This window comes from Macadamia integrifolia, chromosome 11 (assembly GCF_013358625.1).
Source record: "Macadamia integrifolia cultivar HAES 741 chromosome 11, SCU_Mint_v3, whole genome shotgun sequence".
NCBI lineage: Eukaryota > Viridiplantae > Streptophyta > Magnoliopsida > Proteales > Proteaceae > Macadamia > Macadamia integrifolia.
The window spans coordinates 9,893,104-9,903,994 of NC_056567.1; positions in this window are offsets into that span (position 1 = coordinate 9,893,104).

Consider the following 10,891-nt stretch of genomic DNA (forward strand, 5'->3'; position numbering starts at 1 on the left):
GATGGTTACCTTACATTAAACTTTTGCACACAATCACTCACGGTTCCACCACCCTGTGGCCAATTGCTTAACCTCGTGTGTAGTCACAAGTAATGGGCAAGGAAGTCACACACTGATCTCGTACCTATGGGTATATCAAAAGGATCATGTACCTTGTGTATATAGATCCTATGAAGGAAGCCTTGTCGGTCCTATTACATCCATTGTATGCTCACATCATGTAGGAAATAGATGGAGAAGCTAGGAGCGCCACAAGCTAACTATAGAACTTGCTTGCGGTCTTAAAAAGGAACTTTCCTACATCATATTCCCATCATAAAGCATTGCTTTCCTAAGTGGGTTTCGGATAAAGGGTGTCCCTCCTTCTTAAGAGAAATGTTCAGATACGTGACTCAAGGGCAATCCCGTTAGAGTAATATAAAGTCCCAAGAAGTCCCGAGAAAATCAGGAGGAAGGACACCTAGTGGGAAAAGAGCAAGGAAAGCATGACTTTATTACAAGGAATGTCTTATGGGAATATTCTCGACAAGCCATTTGTATAAATCTCCCGCTTATGACATTGGGTGGACCAGGGGCATCAAACCCTATACAACCCCTATCATTAAGCGGACTAACTTTGGATGGATCATTGGTTGTTAAATCTAATGAATGTGTGGACAAGGGGTTGGGAATTAAAGATTCTTAAAATAAGCCACTTTTGGTTCAGGCACAACTCCATACCTCAAGTATTCTCTGGGGTCCCTTTAGATGCTTCAGGGTAATCGTTTGACTCGCTAAGTCCAATGTCACCTCTATCATCTCTCCAAGATTGTCTACTACCAAGTGATTACAACCCAGTTAGTATGGATCCACACAACTCTGAATCACCGAAACAGGCCTGGGTCCATCCTATGGAGACCTTACAGACAGAAATGGCTGAAGTCAAGAGAGGGATAACTTAGATATTGCATACACTTCAGAACCCTCCCAGAGTTGATCCTAGGAATGAGTTGGCACCAACTATGGGAGATGTGGAATAGAATGGAGCTACAGGTTATTGTGGGAACTCTTCACGAGTTGACTCAGGAGAACAGAGCAAGTTAGGTAATGATTGAAGATAATCAACAGGGAACCTACTCTAGGGTCCCTCCTCCTAAGGTAATGATTGAAGATGAAGAAGAGTATTTGCAACACATGTCCGCATTAAGCCTCCAGAGACAGAGAAAGAAAGGAAACTCAGAGAGTAAGTAGAGAAGTTGGAGAGCATGATTCGAGCAGGAATAAGCTTGGAAGGCCAAACAGTGGATTTAGAGAAAATGAGTTTCTTCTCTGGGGTAAGAATTCCTAAAAAATTTAAATGGTAGATTGACAGGTTTGATGGGTCAGCAGACCCCAAGGCTCACATCAAAGTTTTTCTCAGCATCACCAAGTTGTGGCAACTTGTAGATAACCAGATGTGGCAAGCCTTCATGTTAACCCTATTAGGGCCAACACTAAGGTGGCTCACACAGTTGGAGTCACCCAAACTTAGAATTATGCAATGGTGGTGAAAGCCTTCACTAAACAGTACTCATACAACACCAAAGTGGATGTGAAGTGATGAGAGCCTGAGACATTGAGGCAACAACCTAGTGAAGGATTCACCGCCTTCTTGATAAGGTTTAGGGATAAGGCTACCAAGATGGTAGATCGGCCTTCAGAAGTAGAGCAAGTGAAGAAGTTGATAGAGAACTTATCAAAGCCTTATTATGATGTTCTTTACTACCAACATCTACGGACTTTTGATGCCTTGATAGCCACTGGCACATGGGTGGAGAACAGAATCCTAAGAGAAGCTCAATATCAAGGATCCTCCCAAGATGCAAGGAAGAACACTAGAATCAGATGTGGAAAGAGCTCGCCAGCCACATCTTCACAACCATTCATAATACAAGCAGATACACCCTCTCAAAAAGCTCCTCGCCCAAAAAGGTGATTTTCTGACTCAGAATGCCCGTGATGGTAGCCTACGAGAAGTTAAAGAAATAGGGATTGCTAAGGACAGTGGCCCTGAGAGTGATCAGCAACCCTCCTCCAACTTGGTATAGGGAGCATGAATATTATGCTTACCATACTCAGAAGGGGCACAACAATGAAAGATGTTTGGGTTTACAGCAAGTAATTTAAGACTTGGTAGACAACGGGACCATTGAAGTCAAGGTCAAGCAATCTACTAATGTCAACACCAATCCACTCCCTGATCATATAAACAATCTAGATGAAGAAGCCATAGAGAGTGACCCCACTCAACTCATTAAACCTGGAGCTTGAAAGAATCATATGAATGCCTGCACTTACAAGAAACTCATGAGTCAAAGGGTTAGAGTCATAAGGACTCCCGAAAGAAGAGAATCATCAGAAGAAGAATCAAAAGATCGGACTACCACCATTCATCCTTCCTCATCAACAGAAGAATCTGCCATACTATATTACCAACCTCCACCATACTTCCCACCTTCGTTATATTACCAGCCTCTACCATACCATCAACCTTCACCCCATTATTAAGGAGAAGGAATTTCCTTGTCCTATCACCCCCAATCCTCACATCCCATATTACATCATCTTCATACTATCCCGCTTCTTATACCTCATCACCCTCATACCCCATTCTCAAGGTTCGGTATATAACCCAAAAGAAGGATGGACGGATGGGTATGATTGGAAGGATATGCTCACATTACCAAATTCCCTAAAGATGACCTCATCAACAGGATCAGTGAATGCTTTAGGAGAAGACCAAGAGAGTGATACCAATTCTCTAATTCAGCCCACTATATCTTCAGAGGACAATCCAGAGGTAATTGAATAGGTTAAAATTGATCTACTCAGAGCAATAATAGCATTGTCAGCAGGAGAGCAGATCAAAGAGTACACCTCCCTAATCCACCTAGGGAGTGGCACAGAGGATGATGAGTCAGGATTGGTCCAACTACAGGCCAATGATGTCAAGACCAACACTATGAAAATCTTTCAGTCCATACACTCTGAATACTATGAGCATTTGGATGCCAAAAAATTTGATGGTCTAGAAGAATCTGATGAAGAACCAAGTGAAGGGGAAATCAGTGAAGAAGAGGATGATGACGACGATGATGAGGATAAGGTAGAGGATGAGAATGACGGAGATAACTCTGATTCTCAAGTGGATGATGGGCATCCAGACTGGGATGACTATCAAGGGCCTTGGTACAATGACAATGATAATGAATTGTAATATTACTCACCAAATCATCTAACATGTTTCTCAGTCTATGCTATTGGTGGTGATGATCTAATAGCTGATCTGACAGGTGCCATTTACCCTTCCCTCTACATGGGGGGAGATGATTGTATATTGGATTCAGGAAGTGATAAAGATCTAGAGAGCCAATACAAGTTTATCTGGATGAACCAAAATCTATATTAGAAATGGAAGAAAAGTTATGTGAAGTGTACTCCAATACATTAAAGATACAAGAAAGAGTGGAAGAAATTGACAACATGTTGGGTGAAGTAACTATCAGTGATCATTACTACAGTGAATAGCTGAATGATCTGAAGGAAATAGGGCCAGATGACACATTCGTAAAAGCGATAGACATTGCATTCCAACAGTTGTCTAATGCAGTCAAGAAGTTGTGAGCTAGGGCCCTTGACATTTGTGGAGGACCTTGACTTCCCACCCCAAGCAGGGAGGGGGAATCAAAAGGAGAGGATGATCCCATGGTAGGGATAATCACCATAACAAATAGTGCTTATGAAGATTGCTATCCCACAGAGATTATTGTGAAGAAACTTGTCAACATTATGGAAACTAAAAATGAGACAGATTACAAAGGTAAGGCTCTAGCAGTGGAACAGTCAGGGACCCATGAGGCCGGAACTAGCACTATGAAGAAAGAACTAGAGAACCTAGACTTGGCTCAACTCAGGAAGTCCCAAGCTAATATCTCAATTTGGGGATTGTTGATGGCATCCCCCACACACTTTGAAGCAGTTTTAAGTCTCTCACCAATGTACAGGTGCCGATCAAGATAAATCTAGCATATCTCGCACATATAGTAGGGGCAACATATGCGGTGCAATCTCTGATGTTCTTAGATTCAGACTTCCCAAAGGAGCCCAGCACAATCGAGCTCTCCACATCAAGGTAGAATGTCTTAACAAGTGGTTCCCCAGGTTCTTATTGGCAATGGGTCCACTTTGAATGTGCTACCATTGAGATCGATAAAGAGTATTGGCATTAACTTGGAAGAAATGAGGCCAACCACCCAAACCATATGGGCATATGACAATACCAAGAGGAAGATCCTTGGCATCATTACCCTTACCATAAAGATTGGCCTGGTGAAGTTTGATATTGATTTCCAAGTCATTGATATACCGGTGGTTTTTAACATGCTCTTGGGAAGGCCTTGGTTGCATCTTGCAAAGTCAGTATCCTCTAGTCTCCATAAAAAAATGAAGTTTATTCATGAAGGAAAGGTGATCACAGTAGTCGGAGATCCCAAAGTGGTTAATACCTTAGCCAAAATTGAAAATGGAAAAGAACAAGACCAGGAAGTTCAACTAAGTGGTTTTGAATTAGATACAACTTGTGTAGCCATTGCCAAAGAAGTTCCAAAGGAGGAAGTCCCAGCTAACTATGAAGCCATCTGGAGTCTGCTCGTGAATCAGATGATGAAGAATATGCAATATATTTCCTACCATGGGGCTAGGAAAATATCATCAAGGAGTTCCAAAGTAGCTCAGTTTGGCAGTGAACAAAGGAAAGAATGGTCTCGGGTACACTCCTCTGACCACCAAAGGGCAAAAAGTGCTGAGGATGACCAAGAAGATCTCCATCTCTTACTACCCTACTCTCAATAGGTATTTTGTGAAAGAATGAGAGGATTTTCCTTTCTACGAAAATGTGGAACCATGGTTTGATGAAACTGCTGCAAAGATGCAATTAGGATTTAAAGTATTTTTCCAAGATGGGTTCGACTGGGTGACTCATGAAGTGGAACAATAGAAAATGCTAGTCAAAGAAAGTGATCAAGACAGTTGCATCACCAGGATAGTGGAAATTGCACTGATTGAGATTGGGTCTTCCTCTGGTAACCCTTCAACATTGATCCAATCGAAGGGGGCACCAAGTCCTCGAATGGGAAAAGAAGATAAGGCTCACCTGGAGTCTACCACTTCCTATTGATTTAAAAGGCTACATTTGTTCCCTCCTACAAAAGCCAAAAGCCCAAGAGCTACATGAGCTCAAGCCTCGTCCTTTTAAAGGAAAAAGTGTGTATGCAAAGCAAAGAAGAGCATAGAGAATGATTTATATATACTGTGCCCGAACCAACTCTAACGGCAAGGCTCGTGAAGGCGGTCAAATATGTGATCAAAGCAATGAGATGGCATCCCCCAATAGGCTGGAAAAGATGGACTTTACAGAAAGAGGATTGAGCAGTCTCCACCAATCTTCACCCCTCAGAAAATTCGGATTCTGAGAGCACGAGATTGACCATCTGGTATTTGTAAAGAAGCTGGCACCTATTCAGAAAAACCACTGCTCCACTAAAGAAGTAGTAGCAACTTTCTCAGAAGGAGAAGAAGGCTCTTTGCCACACCTCCTCATCCATCAAGCCACTGAACCACTCATGAAATGGACAAGCATTAGAGAAAACTTTAAGTTTACGATTAAGTCAACCAACCTAAATACCCCTGGCAAAAGCATCAAGCCAGTTATCTAGTATGTAGTCGAGCCTGTTGTTTATGATTTTATGTTGGCCTCCTCTCTCGAGGAAAGTCTAGAGTCCTTATTTGTCGAGTCTGTTAGTCCTTCTTTCATGAATGAAATTTTTGATTCCTAATACGACTTGCCTCCTTCTTCTTCTGATGATCTTAATAAATATCAAGAATCAATAAAATAATACAAATCAAAGAAAGCCCAACCCATCCGTGAGGATACTCAGGTTATTAATTTAGGAACCAACCAATGCGTTCGAGAGGTAAAAATTGGCACTACCCTTAATGACGAAGAAGCAAAACAGATGATTAGTTTTCTAAAGGAATTTTCTGAGGTCTTTGCTTGGTCTTGTGAGGATATACCCGGTATCGACCCCAACATTGTGTAGCATCGATTGCCGACCTACCCTGGGGTAAAACCACTAAAGCAAAAGCTCTGAAGAGTGCAACCCAAATGGAGTGAGAAGATCAAAGAAGAAGTTGTGAAGTAGTGGAATGCAGGGTTTCTATAGGTGGTGGAGTACCCTCAATGGTTGGCCAACATTATACCAGTACCGAAGAAAGATGGCAAGGTACGAATGTGCGTGGACTTCTAAGATCTTACCAAAGTGAGCCCTAAGGATGACTTCCCATTACCTCACATTGATGTATTAGTGGATAATACGGTGGGGCATGCTTTGTTATCATTTATTGATGGATTCTCGAGATAAAACCAAATAAGCATGCACCCAGAAGATCATGAGAAGACAACCTTCACCACTCCATGGGGAACCTATTGTTACAAGGTGATGCCTTTTGGACTGAAGAACGCCGAGGCAAATTATCAGAGAGCAGCTATGGCCATATTGCATGACATGGTAGTAAAGTCAAAAGATAGGCAGGGGCATATTCCAATGCTAAGGCATTTCTTTGAAAGAATCAAGAAGTATCAGTTAAAGTTAAACCCTCAGAAGTGTGTAGTTGGGGCAACAGCAGGAAAGTTGTTAGGATTCTTGGTGGGTGAGAGAGGCATTGAAGTCGACCCTATCAAGATCAAGGCAATTCAAGAAATGCCTATACCTCGGACTGAGAAGCAAATACTAGGATTCTTGGGTGATGTCCAGTATATTAATAGATTCATAGCTCAGTTGACTACAATCTGTGAACCAATTTTCAAACTACTGAAGAAGGATCAGCCCACAGAATGAAATGACCAATGCCAACAAGATTTTGACAAAATCAAGGGATACCTCATGAACCCACCAGTATTGACACAGCCAGTGGAAGGAGAACCATTTCTCTTGTACTTATCCGTGGGAGAATATTCCATGGGCTCTTTGCTAGCACAAAAGAAGATGAAAGAAGGGGCAAAGCATGCCATATATTACCTCAGCAAGAAATTCATAGAATATGAGACATGGTATATATCTTTGGAAAGAACTTGTGTTGCATTGATTTAGACAAAGAAAAGGTTGCGACACTACATGGTTTCCTATCCGGTGCACTTGATACCAAGGATGGATCCCATCAAATACCTCTTCAAGAAACCAGTCCTAACTAGAAGGATGGCCCGTTGGTTGCTTTACTATCAGAGTTTGACATCACCTATGTTACTCAGAAATCTATCAAGGGGCAGCCATAGCCGATCATTTAGCTGCCCACCCCACAGAAGATGGAAGATCCTTGGATGATGCCTTTTTTGATAAAGGAATCGCAGCGATAGAGGAAGAAGACAGATTTAATGAATGATAGTTATTCTTTGATGGGGCAGCCAATCAGAAGGGATGTGGTGTGGGAATATTGCTTGTCACTCCTGACAGCCTTTATTTGTCTTCATCATTCTGCCTCAACTTCCCCTGTACCAATAATATTGCTGAACATAAAGCTTATGCTTTGGGGCTCGAAACTGCTTTGGCTATTGGCGTAAAAAGGATCAAGGTTTATGGTGATTCATCCATCGTCATCTGCCAGACACAGGAAAAATGGAAGACCAGAGATGAAAAGTTGAAGCCGTATCTAGAACATCTGGAAGAGGTGATTGAATACTTTGAGAAGATCTCATTTGAATACTTCTAGAGAGATAACAATAGGTTTGCTGATGCCCTTGCAACCTTGGCTTCTATGCTAAAATGCAATCCTATGGCTAGGGTAAAACCGTTCTTGGTGGAACAAAGAAGTAGGCCAATTTATTAGAATTCGGTGAACCCTCTCACTGTGGATGGTCGGTCTTGGTTTTCTCACATAGTGGACTTCATTAGAGAAAGGAAGTACCCAGCTGAAGCAACTAATAGAGAAAAAAAGTTTTTGAGAAGATATGCCACCCAGTTTATTCTTCAAGAGCATCTATTATACAAGAGATCCAATGACGAAATACAATTGTGTGTAGATGAGGAACAAGTTATAACCATCATGGAGGAAATTCATCAAGGTCTTTGTGGACCCCATATGAATGCTAAGATGTTAGCTAAGAAGATCCTTAGGCTGGGATATTATTAGAACACAATGGAAGCAGATTGCATGGACTTTGCCAAGAAATGCCACAAATGTCAGTTATTTACTAACATCATTCATATCCCTCCAACAGAGTTGCATTCACTCAGTTCACCTTGGCCATTCTCTACTTGGGGCATCGATATCATTGGAATAGTTAACCCCAAAGCATCCAATGGTCATGAGTTCATTTTGGTAGCCATTGATTATTTCACCAAGTGGGTAGAAGCTCAGTCCTCTGTGGTCCTCACATATGCTAAGGTGGCAAAATTCATCTGAGAGAATATCATTTCCCTATATGGAGTACCTCAAGAATTGATATCAGAGCAGGGATCCCTTTTCTAGGGCAAGAATGATAAAGTCTGCACAAAGATCGGTATTAGAAGGCATCGTTCTACCACTTACAGACCGCAGACTAATGGGGTAGTGGAAGCAGCCAATAAGAACATCAAAGTCATCCTACAGAAAATGGCAGAAACACACAAGGATTGGGCTGATAAGTTATCCCTTACCTTATGGGCATATTGGACATCTGTATGATCCTCGATGGGGGCCACCCCTTTCTCTTCGGTATATGGGGTTGAGGCGGTTCTACCCATAGAGATCCTGGTACCATCCCTAAGGGTGCTTCTTGATAGTCAGCTACCTGAAGGAAAGTGGGTGAAGGCCAGACATAACGAGCCCAATTTTCTCAATTAAAAGCGTATGAAGACCATGGATAATTTGGAAAAATATCAACTGAGAATGGCCAAGGCCTTTAACAAGAATGTGAAGCCCCACCACATAAAGGAGGGAGAACTCGTTCTTCAAGAACAAAGAGCCCTAATTCATGACCCATGAGGGAAATTCAGGCCTAACTAGAGTAGCCCATTCAATGTCAAAGAAATTCTACTAGGTAAAGCAGTAAAACTCATAGACCACAACGGCAAAGAAATACCCGGACTGGTCAACATGGATCAACTCAAGAAATATTATGTCTGAAAGGGTGAAGAGCATGAACTACGTCAGACTTGATTCCTTTCGAGGGATACATAGGCAACTTGACATGTGTAAGTGCAGTCTCAACCATATAAAGGCAATAAATTGGTTCCTCGATTAATAATGAAAGTATCTTAAAAGATCATCATAGTTTGTGTCCTCAAAGAATCGTCATTTGGCATGAAAGGCCATTAGGTTTTTGTTATCCACCCATTGGTCTGTCACTTCTTCTCCAGAATTTTATCCCCTAACAATCGTCATTTGGCATACAAGGCCGTTAGGTATCTATCATTCACCTATGGTCTGTCAACTCTTATCTAGGATTCTATCCCCTCAAAGAAAATCGTCACCCGACACAAATTTATCAAGGCCAGTTTATTCCCCACCCTTGATCAGTCAAAAAATAAGAGCTTGTTGCAACAGTGGTAAAGGCTTGTTTGAGTCATTATCTAATGAGTAATGCTTTGATAAATCATCATATCTCTTTTGTTTGTGATGGTTTTAAGAAAATTCATGAGCTCGTTGGATGAGACGTTGAGGAAATGGACCTTAAACATAAATATGAGGGCACCAGGATCGCTGGAATCTATGAATGTGTTAATCCTCAGCCGGATCAAATGTGTGAAGCTACATCACCAATTACTTTGGTAGGTGCCTCAACATTGGGATGCCAATTTACATGTATTTCGGTTTGGATTGGTTAAGATCTGCCAAAATCTCAAAGAGTTTTGGGTTTGTATGTTATCTCCATGCCAAGGTAGTTTGTTTTAACCATCTTTGAAGAAAGATTATTTAGAGGAAATTCAAGATTTCTTAGGATGAAAGGAAGAGGAAATAAAGCAATTTGTCAAATATGGGAAGATTGACATTTTGAAGGTGGCCCAGATCTTCATCCAATATCTACCAATGGGAGGAATCCATTAATAGAGATCATAGGATGCTTATTTACTTTGCATGATAGCTTGTTATGTTCTCCGCACTCCCAAATGTGGTGCACCAATCATTCTGATTGAGATGGTAAAATAGTTGAAGAAAGAAGGTGACATCATCCCTACTATTCTTGCAGAAACATTCAAGGGATTCGATGACATGAGCCATGGCCACAGATTCGGACTAGATCATTATCAAGGGAGTCCTGTTATTTTCAGATTTGGCTCCTCAAGAAACTGAAGTTAACCAAGCCATTAAAAGGAGGCCCACTCGAAGATCTTTGCTACCAGGACAAGAGGGAAATTCTGGAATTCAACCTTATCACTGATTGGGAGAAGTACCTACAAGAAAGGACTGTGCAAGATATCGCATGGAGGTGTCCAGGGAGGCCATAAGATGATTTTCTGATGAAGACCCTTGGCTACAATTATGTCAAATTGATGGGATTGACTCACACCTCTTTTTATTTGCCAATGTTCATCAGCCGGCAATATGGGCTCGAGGTGATGGACCCAGAGGAGTTAGTGAACTTTCACCCACCTCAAGAGTCGTCTCCCTACTTTGTTACTTACCTAGCTTATCTATGATAGGAAAATTGTTCCCCTTTTTCATGTAATTCACTTGGTAATAGAATGAGGAAGTGTTTGAATTCTTTTGTTATCCCGATTATTCTAATTATGACTTGAGTTATGGAATTGATTATGCCTAAACATTGCAAAAAAAAAAAAAAAAAAATAAAAATAATCAAAAAAATCATAAAAAAAAAAAAGTTTTACTATCCATTCTT